The sequence below is a fragment of the Ascaphus truei genome, chromosome 4, assembly GCF_040206685.1.
Source record: "Ascaphus truei isolate aAscTru1 chromosome 4, aAscTru1.hap1, whole genome shotgun sequence".
NCBI lineage: Eukaryota > Metazoa > Chordata > Amphibia > Anura > Ascaphidae > Ascaphus > Ascaphus truei.
Genome location: NC_134486.1, coordinates 388,891,031 through 388,910,658, shown reverse-complemented (window position 1 = coordinate 388,910,658; position 19,628 = coordinate 388,891,031). Strand labels below are relative to the sequence as shown.

Genomic DNA, 19,628 nt, shown 5'->3' with positions numbered 1-19,628 from the left:
TATGGGGCCTTGAGTCTTGGTGGTCCTCAGGCCTGAGGTGGGCCAGCTCATCCACGCCATGGGAGAGTCTGACAGCCCATGCTCTCACCTTCGCAGGCACAGCAAGACTGCTCTAACTTTGCTACACCCACTGGTTAGCTTCAGGAAGGGGCGGACTCATGGACTGTACCCATCACTGATAGGCATACACAGGCCATGAGTCACCACCTTTCTTCCATCACTTACAAGTGGGCGGAAGGGGTCAGTGGTCCCTAGATTAACCCATGAAGGCCCTGAACCTACTAGGGACTTACATCACAGATAGACTGTGGGGATAAGAGAGGTATTATGGGACATACCATGTTACATAAGAATAGAGATTGCCTACTGCGTGTATATAACAACTGTCTGTATATGAGAATAGAGAGTTTGCATACTGCGTGTATATAAGAATAGACAGATTGCCTACTGTGTGTATTTAAGAACTGTGTATATGAGAATAGAGAGATTGCATACTGCATGTATATAAGAATAGAGAGATTGCATACTGCGTGTATATGAGAATAGAGAGTTTGCATATGGAATGAATATAAGAATAGAGATTGCATACTGCGTGTATATGAGAATAGAGAGTTTGCATACGGAATGAGTATAAGAATAGAGATTGCATACTGCGTGCATATGAGAATAGAGAGTTTGCATACTGAATGAGTATAAGAATAGAGATTGCATACTGCGTGCATATGAGAATAGAGAGTTTGCATACGGAATGAGTATAAGAATAGACATTGCATACTGCGTGTATATGAGAATAGAGAGTTTGCATATGGAATAAGTATAAGAATAGAGAGATTGCATACTGCGTGCATATGAGAATAGAGTTTGCAATCAGAATGTATATAAGAAGTGTGTATTTAAGACTAGCGAGATTAGATGCACACTGCGTGTTTATAAGAAGAATGACTGTATACCCTTAGTCTGACGGGCTAATTTAGGCCATTATCGGAGAAAATCTTCCACTGGAATTAATGGGAGTTTTCGATCAATAATTGAGCGATCAGGCACTATGGAGCAAATAGAATAAGGCCCTTCATTTTCCCATCACCTTCAGTATAAGGGAAGCTGTAATCCCAACAATGGTACAAGTGGCTCTATAAAGGAATGACTGTGCTTCTGGGAAAGAGAATATGTTTCTACAAAGCTTTTAAGACATCATTTCTGAAAGCTTTATAACATATCTATCTATATTATGTAGCGGTGATTGGTCCAGCTAGCTCTCTGCCTACCCTGTCATGTAAGATCTAGTAAGACACAGGCAGTGACAGGCTGTCCCATGGGGTTTTCCCCCTCCTCCTGCTGACTTCCTGAGTGACAGAAGTGGTGGTGCTTGTGCTGGGCCATCCCTCTTTGAGCTATAGGAAGGAAGTGCCTAAAGTGTAGAATGAAGTTCAGCCTCTTAGGGGTGAGCCCTTCAGTTCTTGTTAGTCGGTGGTTGGGGTTCGAGACTATCCCTTTAGGGGGTAGGAGCTCCAAGCTCTCCTCCCGGCTGGGAGTGAGACGTGCTCAGTCCCTCGTGGACTGAGGCACTAATGCCATCCAGAAAGGCCTCATGATTACCTGCAGGCCAATACCATTCAGAAGCCAGGGATCTACCGTAGCAACTAAAGCATTCGCTGTAACAACATCACAGTGACTGCTATAATAAAGATCACCCTCAGTTATACTTCTGGCTCCGCGGCAGTCTGTTGTAAGGGATCCGCTCCTGAGTTGTGCTGGAACTCATTCTTGCAGGACTGTGGAGCTTCCAGACAGCTCCTCCTTGAACCTGAAATCTGAATCACCTGGTCTTGGTGTTACTCTGCAGCCTGCTTGTTATGCAGCTCTGGTCTCATTGGCCACCTGTGATATTTAGCTGCTGCCCTTCCCCCCAGGAAACTGCTGAACATAGCCTTTCAACCAAAGTAACTGTGCTTGCCTCAAGCACGTCTGTTTGGCCTGTCTTGGCCTTCTTGCCAAAGCTTCTAGTTCCTGGCAGACTTCGCCGCGCTGAAGCGGCTACACTGAATCCCTCAGTGATTCTGTGGCCTATCTGCATTTCCTGTTCCCAGTATCCTTCCAGTAGCCTCCGCTACCCACAGCTGCACCCGGTTACGGAGAGCTGTTCTGTGCTGAAGCACTGGATCCCCTGTTCCCTCCTTCCAGAAGCCCTTCTACGCTGAAGCAGCTCCGCTCAAGTTTCCTGAGGACGACCCCGGCCCGTGACCTCTACTACGCTCCTATGCCGCCCGCCTTGACCCCAGCTGGTGACCGCGACCATCGCTCCTATGCCGCCTACCCTGACCCCGGCTTGTCTACAGATTACCCTGCTTTCTCCAACCCTGGCTCGGCTATGCACGACTACGGACAACGCAACCTGGACCCGGCTTTGTGGTCTAAGGTCGGTGTATATCTATCCCCACCTCAGCAAAACTGTCCGGCCCTGGTTTGTGGTGAGCATAACCATTACATCTGTGTGGAGGGAGTATTATGAGTAAGGACTGTCATAATGGGACCTCCTTCAGTCATGCTGAAGCCCCGTATGTCTGGAGGCGCTGTCACCAGGAAGATGAACCAGAGGAATCCCTAAAGGTCTGCCTGTTTTCCCCCACACCATTGCGGGACCCTCAGCTCTCCTGTGCCAAACAGGTAACCAGCACTACACCTAGCACTAGCCATGACTAAATCTCCCAGAGGAGGGAGGGGTGGGGGGGGGAGGGGGACATGTGCTTTAATTATAAGAATGGAAAAGCAAACAATACTTTGTGGAAGTATAAAAATCTGTAAATTAAAAATATCTTCCAAAATTAAAAAAATATCTGCATATACAAAAATGTTGTATGTGAAAAGCTAAGTTGTATCAAATGTTAAGATGTCTACGGAAAATGAACGAGATAGCCTTAGTAAACAAACGTAACTTCAAATCCCCACGCAGCATCTGGTTTTCCATTTCTTTGCGGTGAGTCCGGATGTAGCTGCCGTACAAATGGTGAATATGTCCGAGTTCAGGCTGGAAATTATCCTCTGAATGTTTTGAGAAATACAGCACGACCGTGTAAAAAAAAAAATATTTATTTTTTTCAGCGCTATTTTCGTCGTTCACAAGGCAAAGAAAATATGTTCTTGTGTTTTCATGCACAAAATTACAAAATGAGATAATGTCCTCTTGGGGTAAAAGTTGATGAGAGTAAGGCCTCGGCCATGTTTGCTGCCTGCTGGCGGAAGCGTGCTGACGCGCGCTCCCGCTCAGCACTGAGCCCCTACAGCCGCAATTAGAGCGGCTTTAGTAGGGGCTCACCTGCGCTTCCGCGCGCTTGCGGAAGCGCAGGTCTTAGGGAAATTTAAAATTCCCCCGCTTGCCGGCGAGACAGGCCGGTCACGTGAGCGGTTCGCCCAATGAGGGCGAACCAGCTCCATGACGTCACTGGCCCGCCCCCGGCCAGTGACGCGCCCGCCCCCTGGCGGCCTGCTGACAGCGCGTGCAGTAAGCAACCGCAAGGCCAGGGAAAGCACCCGCTTTCCCTGAGCCTCAGCACGCCTCAGCGAGCAAGCAGGGAGCATGGACTCAGCCTAAGATATTTCCGCTTAGTGGATGATTGGCAAGTTTGTTTTTGTTATCTATAACTTGTTGCAGGCACCACTGTGCTACTAATGTAGCCCCCTCTCTGCGTCAACAATTACCTTTACGTATAAGGCTAGCGTGAAAATTAGTTCATCTTTTTTTTCAAAAGCACAGCGCCGCTTACCTTGTCCATATGTTGTTTTGTTTTTTAAGGCCGGTTACCGCTTTATCCCGATTTATTTCTGAAGTCCGATGTCATTACCCAGAATCCCTGGCTGCAGTGTAAGCACTGTATGCTAAGATATAATGGGTCTGGGACAAGTGACTGTGTGATATTTTTTTCGTTGAAATCCTGTGATAATTTTCTGCTTCTGAAATGCACTTACAGTATATGATTTTTAATTTTAGTACCCCCTTGAAAATGGCGGCAGTTAGAATTTTTTATTTTTGTCATGATCATTGACACTTTGCTGCTTTCATTAATCAGTATGAACTCTTCAAATGAAATATGAATTTCTATACTATATTTATTGTGGTTATTATTTTTGCAATTGAGCTACATGTATAAAAGTGTAAAGCTATTAAGCATACAGGGCCATATATCCTTGCCATGTTCTGGCATATTCTGGCTTTGGAAGACACTTAACCACCTATTCATTTAGAGGCTGGAAGGTGTTTTATGGCAGAGCTCTACGAAGTAGAAATGGACCCTGGGAAAGATTTCTCAAGCTCCGATGCAAGGAATCACAACCCGTTCTGGTGTTAATTGCCTTTCGTCAATAGCAGTTAATACAGCATCAGAGTGCAATAACCCACATTGGAGCTTGCTGAATTCCTGCGTTCATATCTTACCTTGGAGCTTTACTGCAACTGCAATCTATTGCTAAATAGGGCTGCACCTTCCCAGGCGTTATTCACACAAATGCAATAGTTATTATCAATAGGGATCAGCCAGTACAGGCAGTGCTCGGTTATCCAACGGAATCCGTTCTGGAAGTAGCGTTGGATAGTGAAACCGTTGTAAAGTGAGTCCCGTGTTAATCAGTGGCAGTGAGCGTTGGATAACGCATTCAGGCGTCGAAAAACGGCCCATAGGGTTGCATTGTAATGCGTTGGATATGCCATTCGTTGTAAAGTTAAATGTTGGATAGCGAGGGCTACCTGTAATGAGAAATGGACCACACGCTCACTCATCTCGCCTTCTCTAGCCAGCTGTTCTATGACTTGCACCTGTGTCTGATCATTGATTCCTTACATTAAGCTGAAGCGAGAGTGCTATCCCCATATTCTCCCCTTTACCCCCCCCCCCCAACCCTACTATCTATGATTGGGGCGCAGACTGTGACACTCGCCCCACTGGGACAGAACCCGTTAGGGGCTGCAAAGAAAACAATTAGCAAAATGTATGGAAGTTGCATGGAAGTAACCAGCCTCGCAATGATGAGACCCAGGAGGCCCAAACTGCTGTCTGTGAGCGGGTTTACTGGCAACACACCTTGTTTTTAACCCAGGCTGTGCTGAAATGCTGTGTAAGGCTGCGCTTATAGTGCCGGCGGCGCGATGTCGCGTCACAACAAATGCATTGCCGCCGTTGCATATAGTAAGCGCGACGCGACGGAGCGACAGCTTGGTCGCGATCGCTGGAAGTCATCTCAATTTGATTTTTCCAGCGACCGCAGCCGGCACTATAAGCGCAGCCTAAGGCCCCGGACATGTTACCTGCTTGCTGGCGGAAGCGCGCTGAGGCGCGCTCCCGCTCAGCACTGAGCCCCTACAGCCGCAATTAGAGCGGCTTTAGTAGGGGCTCACCTGCGCTTCCGCGCGCTTGCGGAAGCGCAGGTCTTGGGGGAATTTAAAATTCCCCCGCTTGCCGGCGAGACAGGCCGGTCACGTGAGCGGTTCGCCCAATGAGGGCGAACCAGCTCCGTGATGTCACTGGCCCGCCCCCGGCCAGTGACGCGCCCGCCCCCTGACGGTCTGTCCCCCTTCTACCCCGATCCATGTCTCGTGTGTGTGTGTATGTGTGTGTGTATGTATATGCATGTGTGTGTGTGTGTGTGTGTGTGTGTGTGTGTGTGTGTGTGTGTGCCTTTGTGTATGCGTGTGTGTGTGTGTGTGTGTGTGTGTGTGTGTGTGTGTGTGTGTGTGTGTGTGTGTGTGTGTGCCTTTGTGTGCCTTTGTGTATGCATGTGTGTGTGCCTTTGTGTGTGTGTGCCTTTGTGTATGCATGTGTGTGTGTGCCTTTGTGTATGCATGTGTGTGTGTGTGTGCCTTTGTGCGTGTGCGTGTGTGCATGTGTGTGTGTGTGTGTGTGTGTGTATGTGTATGCATGTGTGTGTGTGTGTGTGTGTGTGTGTATGTATATGTGTGTGCATGTGTGTGTGCATGTGTGTGTGCATTGTGTGTGTGCGTGTGTGTGTGTGTGTGTGTGTGTGTGTATGCATGTGTGTGTGTGTGTATGTGTATGCGTGTGTGCGCGTGTGTGTGTGTGTATGTATATGTGTGTGCATGTGTGTGTGCATTGTGTGTGTGTGTGTGTGTGTGTATGTGTATGCGTGTGTGCGCGTGTGTGTGTGCGTGAATATATTTATCAAAGTTGCACAATGTTAATAAATAATTTATTCTCACAACATGTCTTTTTTTTTTAATTTTTAAAATATTATATAATACACACACACACACACACACACACACACACACACACACACACACACACACACACACACACACACACACACACACACGTTCCCCAGTGACACACACACTGACAGCTACCAACACACACAGTGATACCCGCCTCCCAAGCGCTTGCTGTCTCCTCTGTAAGGACAGCAAAAAGCTCCAGGTAGAGCGAGCGGCAGCAAGCGAGAGCGAGCAAGCGCCAAACATGGCCAAGGCCTAATGCAGCAGGCATCAGCTTATAGGGGTCCCATGTTAAAATGGACATGCTCATTTGCATGTCATTTCCCAGAATCTCTGGCTGCAGTGGAAGCATTGTTTGCTAAGCGATATTGGCGATAGGCCAGGCTGCAGACCTGTCTGAGGCATGTGAATGTGATCACAAGTGGAATTTTATTATATGCCTTTAAGTTGGAGTGTTCAACAATGCAATAATCTGTCCATCATATTCAAAGGCATGATTTATTATCTATAAATTAGCATTTCTTCTAAATAGTAAACTACTAGTTTGGCAAAAGCTGGACTGTACCTTTTTTGTTTCATTCACTCTTGATCTAGGCTAAAATCCACAAATATATAAAAAGCTGGTCACACTTTGATTTTTCTTTTTTCTCTCCAAATAACCGTTTCTAAAAAAAAACCCACAAATGGGCTTTAATTGAAATAAAACATGTGAATCAGATGTCGTCTCCCTCCACATCCTTCTCCAACAACTCAACACGCAGCCTCGCTGTGTTATCTTGTGTTACCGTAGCTCAGGGGAGAGTTGTGAGGTACACAGGTTAAAGGAAGAGAAAGTAGGTGAACATTTTGGATGAGGGGATGGTCGGGTAAGAGCAGGTGTCATGGTTATGAGAATATAAGAGGAAGTTTTGAGAGAGGCTGTGGTAGGTGAAAGTGGCGGAAGGGTAATGGTGCAGGATAACAACAAGTATAGGAGTAAATATGTATAGGGGGAAATAAGTATAGGTTTTTGCGCTAGAGGAGGCAGCTCACAGAAGGATATGTAGTGTTAGGCTAAGGCCCCGCTCCCTCCGTCAGCGCTCCCGCACTGCAGACAGGCGGGGCGCTGACATACACAGACCGCGATATGCGGTCTGTAGGGAGCGGGAGCCGGACGGGAGTGGGAGGCTTGAGCGGGAGGGGGGGCGTGGCTTGAGCAGAGGGACCCGCTACTCTCCCCCCCCTCCCTCCCTCCACGGGCTTGGGCTGGAGCTGCTGATGGAAGTAATCACAAGCAACACACACACACAGACAGGCACTCACGCTACTTTCCCTCCAAACTCCTCCCCGCTCCCCGAAGCCTCTCCTCCTCCCGAAGCCTCCCCTCCTCATTGGCTCACAGCCACACCACGTGACGCGTCGCCGCTTGGGATTACAATTCTCTTGAATCCCCTAGCGGCTGACGCGTCACAGCGTGTAGTGAGCTGTGCAGCCAGGGGGGACCGGGACCGGCTCGGGAGGATTCCCCTGCTGGTGGGGAAAGCTCGTGCAGCCGCCCGCGCCGCCGGGCGCAGCGGGTCCCAGGCCTTATGCTCATGTAGCTGTGTAGACAGTATTCCAACTCCTGTGTAACTGGAACTACACTTAAAGTGTTCACACTTAGAAATGGGAACACTGCCTACCCCTGGCAAACTGCCTTGCCCAGACTTAGGGGCTTATTCTTTCTCAGCCGCAGTAGCCAATCGTATGAAATTCCCTATTGGAGTCAATGGGGAATTTCATCCAAAAACAGCCCGATCGGAGGATACAGAATAACCCCATGAGTGTGACTTTATATTGCTAAAATGTCACTTGGGCTGGTCAGCTGAACAATCTGATTAGCACATCACAGACTGAAGCAAACGGCTGAGAGTAACTTGAAGGGGTGCAGGTAGACAGGCAGATTAAATAAAAACACCATGAAAGGATGTAATAGGAAGAATCCAGGCAGGGGTTAGCAGATTTAACAAGGAATCTATAGCAGGACCTGAGAATCAAGAAATCTAGTGCAGTTAGTGCCGTGTCACAGCTGGAGGTTTTATCTTGCATTTTGTATGAGTTACAAATTGCTAAGGAGACTAGATATAGCTAGATATACATGTAAAATAAACTATAACTAAATATACTCAAATATGATTACATGTATGAGATGTTGCTTTATTCATAGATACCAACATTTCAAATAACATAATCCGATGTCCCCTTTTGCTACAACATCCCCAAGTGGATCCTGACTGTAGAATGACTGTTGTACAGGCCTGCATTGCTCTTCCAATTCCAGCACTGCTGAATGTTCTGCAAGGCTGCGCGGAGCGGGCGGTGCTTGGCGAGGTGACTTACACATAAATATATAAATATATATATATGCAAGAACCCGCTCACGCGATGCGCGCGTGAGTATGCGCGTGCACACACGCTCGGCGCTTAGATACATTTTTTTTAACTTTCCCGCTCGCCAAACCTTTCGGCAATGCCGCCCCCCTCTCCTCCCCCCCCGCGGGCGCGCGAGCAGACACAGGACACCCGGCTCACATGCTTTGAGCGCCAGCGCGCTCAGCGCCAGCGGGGACTCAGCCTAAATTGGAACTGGCGGTCTCCTCTTCAGCACTGCTAGGCCTTCGTAATCAGCTCCAGGGCAGAGCACAGCTGCATACGTCTGTTGACGAGCCACTTTCCTACCGTTTAGCTCACCTCTAGCAGCCATGCCCCAAAACCCGGGACATATGCATCAAGGCAATACCTGTGCAATTCTGGGACAAAAGCATTGCTCCATGTGTATTAAAAATATTCTATTTGATTCTATCTTTGTTCGACATGGTTTAGATTTTTTTGCCCTAGAATGACCCCACTTTTACCTTGATAGATCCCCCTTTTGTTTTAATAATGCTGATCAGCGCTGTGTATATCTAGTGCCTTCTACCCCTCTCAGTATGATACAACCACATACAAATACATGATACTCTTTGATAAAGCGCTATTGCAGTGCGAAACGCGTCAGAGGTACATTTGTACACCTCCATGTTGTCAACCCTTTAGTAAAAGTTATTTTTAAATCATCATTATTGCTTAGCCCCAGATTCTTTGGAAAACGCTGTGCTCCGTTTTTTCTGCATTTTGGATTTCCTTCCAACTACATACAAATATAACATAACAGAGTATATAATATTTTGGACGACTGGATGTGTGTAGACCAATATAAAATACAGCATACAGTATTGTGGGGAGACGGAATTCTCTTATTACATCTTTATCCATTCAAACTTCCTTTGTAGTGTGATAAAATCTAATATCCTACAGATAACAGGGTGACTACCCTTTCGTGATTACTAGGAACTGATCAGGCCATCTTGGTTTAACATCCTCCAGCCCAATAGATTTTATGGGGGGAACTGTGCTCTACAAGCAAATACAGTATACAAATGTACTTGCTATGGCCACAACAGAAGACTATGTTACAGGGGCGGCCAACTCTAGTCCTCAAGGGCCACCAACAGGTCAGATTTGAAGGATATCCCTGCTTCAGCACAGGTGGCTCAGTCAAAATGACTGAGCCACTGATTGAGCCACCTGTGCAGAAGCAGGGATATCCCCAATACCTGGCCTGTTGGTGTCTCTTGAGGACTGGAGTTGGTCAGCGCTGCTAAAGAACCTAAATAAAGTCTTAAAGTTTCCGTTCACCCTACAAAAACATTTTTGTTGACCCCCCCGTTATTTTTTACATGGATGTGCCTCGGAGCTGAAACGCAGGATTTAGCTGCGGGGACCCCCTCATGCGGGACCCCCTCGTTCTCCAGGTACTTACCACTGCAGGTTGCGCATGTGCAGGAGGGGAACCTCTCCTTTAAACCTGACAGAGCCAAATATGTTGTTGTGTAAATGGGGCGAGTAGGTGGGCCAGAGGGCCCCTGTCGGTCGCACCGTGCTGCGGAACCTTCTCTTCCTCCCGCTCACAAAGATTAAAGCGACGTTCATCCCCAAAGATGGGAAAACGGCTTCACGGCATATTGGTTCTGCTTCTCTCATTTGGATAGAAAGCTAAACGTTCGGACTATCTAAGGCTGCACTTGTAGTGCCGTCGCCGGCAACAGCGACGCAACGGTGACGTCACGCTACGGTCGCTGGAAAGATCAAATTGACTTGGCTTCCAGCGATCTCGACTGTGCCGCCACGCACATTTGTTTTGCCGCGACGTCGCGTTGCCGTTGCCGGCACTATAAGCGCGGTCTAAGTCTGTCTTTTGTGAGCAGGTACACATTGCCCCGCTACAGATATGGCAGACATGGAATTTGTGAGTTTCCCACTTAGAAACGTCTTAAAGGGTAATGTGTTACCTTTCAACATATACACTGTGCTCCTCTGCATTTTTTCCTGCGTAAGTTGGATCGCTACAAAAAAAATACCAAATATCCACATTCTTCACCTTTTACATTGTAAATGTCAATATATATTTTTACAAGGATTGTATACCTTCAAACCGATTACATGCCAGCATTCAGTATGAAGTCTATAAGCAAAGTTATGTAAAATAACTTATTTATATAAATACCATGCCAATCGTTTTGGACACACCTGGCAAAACTCAAACGGTTAATTTTAATCGGAATACAGGACAACACCATCCCAAACTATAGAAGACTTTAATTAACCAATATATGTTTCTCTCTAATCAAGCCCAAGTCAAAACATCTTTAAGTTATTTCATCCCAGACAAATTAAACTTGCTGAATGCAGACCGGCAGTCTGGACCAGCAAATAGAAATATCAAATAGTACATCGCATAACAGAGAGCTTTCTGAAAACTTAAAATAACTGCAGAACTATCTTATAAATGAAATCATTCACTGCCATTTAAATGGAATTAGTAGAATGAAAATATGAAAACATGGCTGTGCTAACTCTGCTTTGATCATAATGCAGTTAACATTCACATCCAATCAAATAATGTGTTCAGGGCCGACCAGAGACATTTTAGAGGTTTTTTTTTTTTTTTTTTACCAAGTTCTAAGGGTTTTTACAGTGTCTTTGGTAACACAAAGTCAGGAGGACCTCACACAGCTCTTCAGACCACAGAGAACCTACAGGGTAATACAAGGTCTATCTGTCCACTCAAGTGGTGGAGAAGCAGAAGCAAAAAAAAAGGACACACTCCACCTCCAGATGCAGAAAGCACATTTATTTCAGCCTATAGCTAACGAGAACAAAATAGAACATGCGGGATAGAAATCTTAAGGCAGCAGAAGTTTCAGTGCATTTAATGCCGCTCAACAAGGAGATTCAATGCCAACTCTTAATAAGATTACTGCGCCTAGGACAATTAGCCGCGGCTCTATAGCCGCGACCATTCAACGCGAGCATTCAGCTGCGGACGTTTGACGTTCCCTAGCCCCTTACCATAAAAACCTAACGCTAATTGTCTTCTAGCTGCAGCCAAAACAGTCACAACTAAATGGCCGTGGCCAACTGTCCCTTAATGGCTGAACGGCCGGAGAGAAACGTCCGCACCTAATCACCCCTTTCCAGAGATTTCTTATATTCTATTAGCTCTTGTCAACTCTTTCCAAAATGTTGGTCCCAAAAATGTCAATCCGACATATTCGTTATGGCAGACCCCTTTACACATGCTGTGCTAATAAAAATGGATGTGTTGATTATTTACATGTATAATATATAAATACATACTACATTAAAGTAATTGCAGCTGCTTTGTGTTAAACGCCCATTTCTAAATGCTTACAGCTCAGACGCAAAACCTTCCTTTGACCCCATTGTTTCCCCCAAACAATAATATCTATGCAAGCAGGATTGTAGAAACAAAGGATGCAGATGCTTGCAGATGTAGCAGGCGTGATTACTTTAGTTATCGTGTGACATCACGTGACGCACAAGGAGCTGCAAGCAATGGTGCGTAAAAACCTTGCGCTGGTGATAAAGCGTCGTCGTGCAATAACGGGAGTAATATTCCTAGATCCGCAGATTCCAACGAATATTTGGAGCTGTGGTGTGGAGACGCTCTCTGTGGTGTGGAGACCCTCTCTGTGGTGTGGAGACGCTCTCTGTGGTGTGGAGACGCTCTCTGTGGTGTGGAGACCCTCTCTGTGGTGTGGAGACGCTCTCTGTGGTGTGGAGACGCTCTCTGTGGTGTGGAGACCCTCTCTGTGGTGTGGAGACGCTCTCTGTGGTGTGGAGACGCTCTCTGTGGTGTGGAAACGCTCTCTGTGGTGTGGAGACGCTCTCTGTGGTGTGGAGACGCTCTCTGTGGTGTGGAGACGCTCTCTGTGGTGTGGAGATGCTCTCTGTGGTGTGGAAACGCTCTCTGTGGTGTGGAGACCCTCTCTGTGGTGTGGAGACCCTCTCTGTGGTGTGGAGACCCTCTCTGTGGTGTGGAGACGCTCTCTGTGGTGTGGAGACCCTCTCTGTGGTGTGGAAACGCTCTCTGTGGTGTGGAGACCCTCTCTGTGGTGTGGAGACCCTCTCTGTGGTGTGGAGACCCTCTCTGTGGTGCAGTGTAGATAGGATAGTCACGGTCATTGGACACTTCTCCGGGATGTGAACTAAAGGTAACTGTAGAAGACGAGAATGGTCACTTCGGACGCAGTAGCTGCCTTCAGAAAGGCTTCCCGTGAGCAGCCGTAACGTCGGCAATGGCATAATAAGGAATAATTTTCTGCCAAATCCGATGTACCAAAAACAAAAAGCGCTAATGGTGCACAAAAAAATACCAATGCAATCTGGCCAGTCCAAAATTATTATTAAAAATGATAAATTCTTAAAAAATTATACATTACCCTAAAAATCCTATTTGTAGGTGAATGCCAGTTTGTCGATCAGGGGTAGGTGCTTCTTCTTCAAGAGTATTCCCAACTCTGACAGTGTGAAGAATAATGCACTGCAGGGGGTTAGAAGAGCACACACACACCCCTTTGATGGTGCAGATTATTTTATTCAAATGAATAGAAGTAAAAACGGGAACAGTTCCCACTCACATTCTTGGGGGGCTATCAACAAGCACATACCCACATAAACAAACAATTTCGGTGTTTGTATCTCTTTTTTCTCCGCTACCTCCACTGCCTGTCTTCCTGGATGAGACCCCCTCACACTTCAGCTTAGCGCCAGATCGCGTGCATGTGTGCGCGGCTGTTACTTCCGGGTTTCGCCGGGCTGACTCTCCGCTTGCAGAGAACATGCAGGGGGCTGTAGCAGCTGATTAGTCTTTAGGGTGCACTCGTCTATCTGAAAATCGCCCTACGCGTTTCACAAAGTCTTTTTTTGCTTCCTCAGGGCATGAGTGTGATTACACCTCCTACAGAGGTCTCTTATTTATAGTGACCAAAATTTATTGATAATCACTTCCAATTAGCTTCCAAATTACATAAAAACATTTGGAATAAAGTATAGTGGGATATAAGCATTTAAAAATCCCTGAAGACACCATTCATAGAGATAATAACAATAATTATAATACATAAAACTGGTATACTTGTATTGGCTACAAAAAAAGGTGTAGCCATTCTCTTCTTCATGTAGTTGTATAGTGAAAACAGGCGCAAACAAATAAAAGGGGTGAACACTGTAAATAAGTGAACCAAATTTAAACTCTTATAAGTGCAAAAAGATGAATAAATAAACGGTTTCACCCCCTGCTCAAAACCCACTGGGAGGGGTAGTCTTCACTCTTCCCCAATGGTAACAGCAGTAAACACGAAATCCAGGGGGAGCATAGGGAGAAACAAAGACAAAAAACTAAGTGCAGCAGAATAGCTATAGGGAAGTAATGATTCCAGATATCTTGGCTCTTATGAAGTGACTACTTACAAGATGTAAGAGTCAAAACAACAGGGTTGACTCAATGGTCAGTGGTAGATGTGTGATAAAGTTGTCATCAAGGTGGTTCGGGTACTCAGGAGGGTATGGTCCAATGACAAGAGAAAAAACAAACTGGCATAGCGCAGATCAACCTGACGAAGCCGATGTGATTACGTAGCGAAACGCGTTGAGTGGGAGTCTTTCCTTGCGGAGCTGTCGGATGAGGAGTTCCAGAAGATCCAGCCCTCACCCAGTGACGAAACCGGATCTGATGTCAGACGCCGAGCTGTGCAGTGTCGCAGCTGATCCAAGGCAGAGACAGACGAATGCGGAGAGTTGCGGGATGGTGAGCCAGCTGGCTGTTGATATCCTCTTTAACACTATTGTAGTGTGACATGCCCGATTTTATCTGATATATTGTGAGTGTTATTTTTTATTTAGATAAACATTTTTATACCTTGGTTGATCTGCGCTATGCCAGTTTGTTTTTTCTCTTGTCATTGGACCATACCCTCCTGGAGTACCCGAACCACCTTTATGACAACTTTATCACGCATCTACCACTGACCATTGAGTCAACCCTGTTGTTTTGACTCTTACATCTTGTAAGTAGTCACTTCATAAGAGCCAAGATATCTGGAATCATTACTTCCCTATAGCTATTCTGCTGCACTTAGTTTTTTGTCTTTGTTTCTCCCTATGCTCCCCCTGGATTTCGTGTTTACTGCCATTCTCTTCTTCTACAGTATCCTACAGGGCCGGGCAGGGGGCCCCCTCGAGATGAGACCACCGGTCAGACGTGTCATGGGACTATTAAAAAACCTATGAAAGGAGTGCACAAGAATATTCTATGTTTGCTATACAGTACATGTAAATGAAAGACGCCAGGACAGAAAGAGGTGCGCTACAATAGGGATGATGTATAAGGAAATTGTGGAGAAAAATATACGCAGATGGCATCATTTGTATGGTAGCTTCGACTTTAAGCATGAGCTTATAATGCACATATTATAACAGGCAATGTCAAATTCTGCGTAATTTTTTCAGCTTTTCCTAGCATAAGACAAAATTCACCAGGACTAACTTTCCTTGCAAACCTCTGTCACCTGTGGAACGCGAATAGAAGAAAAATACAGCGCAGGAACAAACCCGGAAATAGCACGGGAACCCGGTATATGAAAAAATATAAAGTTCTTCATATACTGAATAGTAGTAATCCAAGTCAAAAACTCCCACGCGTTTCGCATCTAAGTGGCGCTTTCTCAAGGAGTCAAACGCAAGCAGAAAATGGTCAAAGCCATCAAGACAAGCTGGTTTTGTGTTGACACATCACCCACGTTCCCTGTAAGTCAACAACAACAACAATAAGCCCTTTTGATCCAGGAAAGCAGATTTTTTTTTCAAGCATTTGAACTGGGTCACTTGGGAATGATAGGTTTGCTCTTCTTCTTTTTTAGATCTTTACCTTTACACACCGGTTGGGAGTTGGGATCCCATGGGATTATTGTGAATTTCATTTGATATCTGATGTTCTATACATTCTAACAGTTGTTGTACACATTTTGTAATCAAAGCTTCTAAAGGATTCTCCATGGACATACTTGAGAATAAAATCGACATAATGTTCTCATATAAAACAATTTAACCAAATAAATGAGTAGAAATGCAGAATCCACACTCATTACATTAAACATGTTTCCCCCAAATCCTCTTTAGCATGTACTCTGGCCTGCGATAAAAAGCAGAAAAGGGGACAGAAGGGACTTTATGGAAATACTCACCATCTTCAAAAAAAACAACAACCTAGAAAATATATTTTTTAAATACTTCACCACCCAACATAGACCAATATTGAAATAATCATTTTATATTTGGAAGTGGTTTCAGTGGTATGTTCTCCTCCTCTAAAATAAACTTGCTACACTGTCTACTGTACTCATACAGTACTATATTTATAGGGTTTAGCCCGATACAAATATGCAGTCATGCAGTATTTATTTATAACGCAGTGTTATTTGGGGGGAAATTTTTATGAAACCAGTAATGCATTTAATGCATTGCTCAGCCATGCGTGATAACACCTCCCCACCATTTAATAGGCAGATATGGCAAGCTCCGGTGGGTGGACTATCGCAGTAGCCCTGTCCCCTTCTTGCATGCGGCTGAGTCCAAACAATGGTTCCTTCTCCCAGTGCCGCGTTGTGTATGACCCGCCGATGCGCGCCAGCGGTTGCAATAACGTTGAATCTGAAGCTACTATACAATAGATATGATTAACTTGGCAAGGCAAGACCTATGGCCGTCTTCCCAACGAGTTAACGTACTGTGGTTGTTTTAGCTTTGAATTAGGATCCAGCTGTTTGCCATACTCTGCAAAAATGAATTCAGATGTCCAAATTGAGTCACAGATTATTTCAACATGACATAGTTCAGTGTCAGCCCTCCCCCCCCCCCCGTCTCCTAACAAACAAGTAGCTTTGTATAAATCTGACTGTGCTTCCCAAGCAGTGACAAGGCAAGCGTTTCAATCAGGAGGCAAAGCCATTCACCACATCAGGAGCCCACGGAAGTAATGTACATCAGGCATGTGGTCGGTGTGAGGAGCTTGTTCAGGTAGTCGGGTAGCTTGCCCAGAAAGTATTTGAAGGCAAGACAGGAAAGGTAAACTTTGCGCCTAGACTCGAGTGATGACCAATCTAGTTCTACGACATATCTTGAGGCATGCAAATGCACCACAAGTAGTATTTTTATTTACTGTATACTGCACGGTGGAGGGTTTGTTTTTTTAACCATCCTAACTTTTTTAATGTCTGGTTATGCCATCCAATATGTCAATGTCATCATTATGGTTTTCTAATAGATATGCTAAGGCCCGGGCCATAGAGGGGGGGAGCCGTGCTGAGGCGAGCGGACGCTGAGGCTCGCCTGCAGAAGCTGGGCGATTTCATGCCCATACAGGCGAGCCATCGTCCGCGATCGGAGGTGGGGGGAGACGGTAGGGAGGCGGGGCAGTGACGTCGCTGGGCCAATCGCCCGCGACGCACTGACGTCGACGTCACCGACGTCACGGCGCCGTGACGTTGACGCAGCCCCACTCTCATTGGAGGGTTTCAGCCGACAGCGCGCTGAAAAACAGCATGGCGCTCGGCTGAAACCTCCAACTCCTCCGCACGCCTGCGGACGCTCGCGTGAGCCCCCTCTCAAGGCATCCTCATTGAGGATGCAGGGGCTCAGCGCGGAGTGTCCGCACGCCTCAGCACGGCCTGTCCATCTATGGACACGGCCTTAGACAGGGATGAAAATCGAGCGGGCGCAGTTAAGAAAACAGTTTGAGAGCAATTGTACTTGACAATTATTTTATTATTATTGTTTGCATATCTGCATTAAGGACAGCAGAGCCGGCTTGATGGCGTCCCATCGGTTCACACTGGTTACCGAGGCCCTGTGCTCTTCCCCGGGACCCTATCTGTGCAGCGACAAAGCGAGCCCACTCAGGAGCTGATCATGAAATTCGGGCCCAATTTCTGGTGGGGCCCAAGTTCCATGTCAGGACCTTCCAGGCTCGCCGCAACCGCCCCACAGGAAGGGTCTCTGGGGAAGGGAATAGGCCCTGCACACACACTGCACTGGGACCCGCAAATTTCCAAGCCGGTCCTGAAGGACATACAGTACATACAGGTAGGTTGCTGTTGAATAGATGAGGGAGAAGCACTGGCAGGATAACCATCCGCAAGCCACAGCTCCACTGATGGAGATTTTGTCTGTGTGCGCTAATATATGTGAGTTTGGAAGAGTGAAGGCAGCATGGAGATAGAAGCTTGTTTGCGAGTTTGCTCCTGAAATGGAACATATCACTATACGTGGGGCCTGTTGATGACCTGCCAGGGTGCCACGGCCCCTCCGGCACTCGCGATCACATAATCGCTTCTCCGAAGTGGTCGCTCCATCGCTAATGATGGAACGGAAGGGGTCCTTACAGGCGGAAGGTTTTCTCCCCTAGAAAACCGAGTGGGACCTTTGTGACGTCATAGGGGGCCCTAGAGTACCCAACCCCATAACGTAGTAGCTGAAGGGCACCCAAAGGGTTAAAGGAACATCATAAATATACATTGGTTATCAGCTACGGTAAAGCATAATCACCTAACACGCTGGGGATAACATTTACATTAAAATTAGGTCAGTCATTTAGGTCATTTGCATTTCGTTTCCCAGAATCCTTTGCTGCAGTGCAAGTACTATATGCTAGGAAATAACAGTGAAACGCAGGGATGTAGACCTGTCTGAGACATGTAAATGTGCTGACAAGTGATTTTTTTATTTGCTGTATGCTATACGGTGGAGGGGTTTTGTCACTTTTTTACCCACCATAACTGATTTGAGGTGTGGTTGAAACCTATCCCAGCTTCTATTTGCAAAGCCAACATAACTAGCTTCATGCTGATGAGACGCAATAGGTTGAAACAGCTAGTTTTACTGGGTATACACTTAACGCAGGCTGTGCTGAAAAGCTGTGTAATACGGCAGGCATCATCTTATAGGGGTCCATGTTACAATGTATAAGAAGCAAAAGGTGACACTGTATTCATTTGCATGTCATTTCCCAGAGCTCCTGTATGCACTGTATGCTAATAGATAATAGGAAAAGGCAGGGTTGCAGACCAGTCTGAGACATGTGAATGTGCTCACATTTAATATTTTAATTGGCTGTCACAGTAAAACAATCTGTACAGTCATGTGGAGCTTTAGATAATATGGAGTTAACGTGTATATTTAAATCACTTCACACCTTTGCACCTTTCCCCCTTTCCTTCTCCCCCAAATAACCATGCTTATTTTGGTACTGATATTTGCATAGCATGGAACAGTGCTGTATACCACCATCTCAGCCATCAAAAAGTGGCCAGTACAAATGCATGCTATGCTCTTTTTTTTATGCCTGAATGTCTTAATTATTGTAGTTTAAAGTTGTTATCTATGTTACTAACATTGTATGCATATGCTATAAAGTAAAAGCACTCAGCCATGTTACACCTTCTCTATGGTCTATTTAAAACATCTATAAAACAAAACCCCACTATAATACACTCTTCCTTGTGTCTTCACTTCGCTCCTTTTAGATTGTAAGCTCCTCTTGGGGCAGAGATCTCCCTCCTATTGTCTAAGTGTCTGTTACCATTCATATTACACAAAGTACATTCATATTACACAAAGCCATTGCCCTCCCTCTCACTGTCTACTGCGCGGCGGAATATGTTGCCGCCATACAAATAAGAGAGAATAAACAACAGATGCGTTACATACGTTTGCAGATCCTATAAGCTGCACGGAAGAGGCGTCCTTTTTAGCCTCATTAAAGGTTAAACGTGGTATTGTGCATATACTGCGGCGTTATTGCCTCTCACCCACATCTACTGCCCTCCAGAATATGCTGACACTTGACACATTTAAAGTTACACACAAATATTATCATCATTAATAATAATGACGAATGCAAAAAAAAAAAAAAAACCCCAATAACAACGCTTTCCCACGTAAAGGCTCATCAGTTAACAAATAGCCATCTGCACTTATCAGGACCGCGGTA

At 45.9% G+C, this 19,628-nt stretch overlaps 1 protein-coding gene across 2 annotated transcripts in view; it reads right to left on the bottom strand.

The window, feature by feature from the left end:
• SUPT3H (SPT3 homolog, SAGA and STAGA complex component) overlaps positions 1 to 19,628 on the bottom strand; it is a 577,858-nt gene that overhangs the window by 532,648 nt on the left and 25,582 nt on the right. Inside the window, exon 2 of one of the 2 annotated variants that reach the window (XM_075598553.1) lies at positions 13,024 to 13,124. The exons of the other annotated variant lie outside the window; for it this stretch is intronic. The gene's annotated coding sequence lies outside the window, so the exon portion shown is untranslated. The remainder of the gene's footprint in view (positions 1 to 13,023; positions 13,125 to 19,628) is intronic. 2 annotated transcript variants of the gene reach the window in all.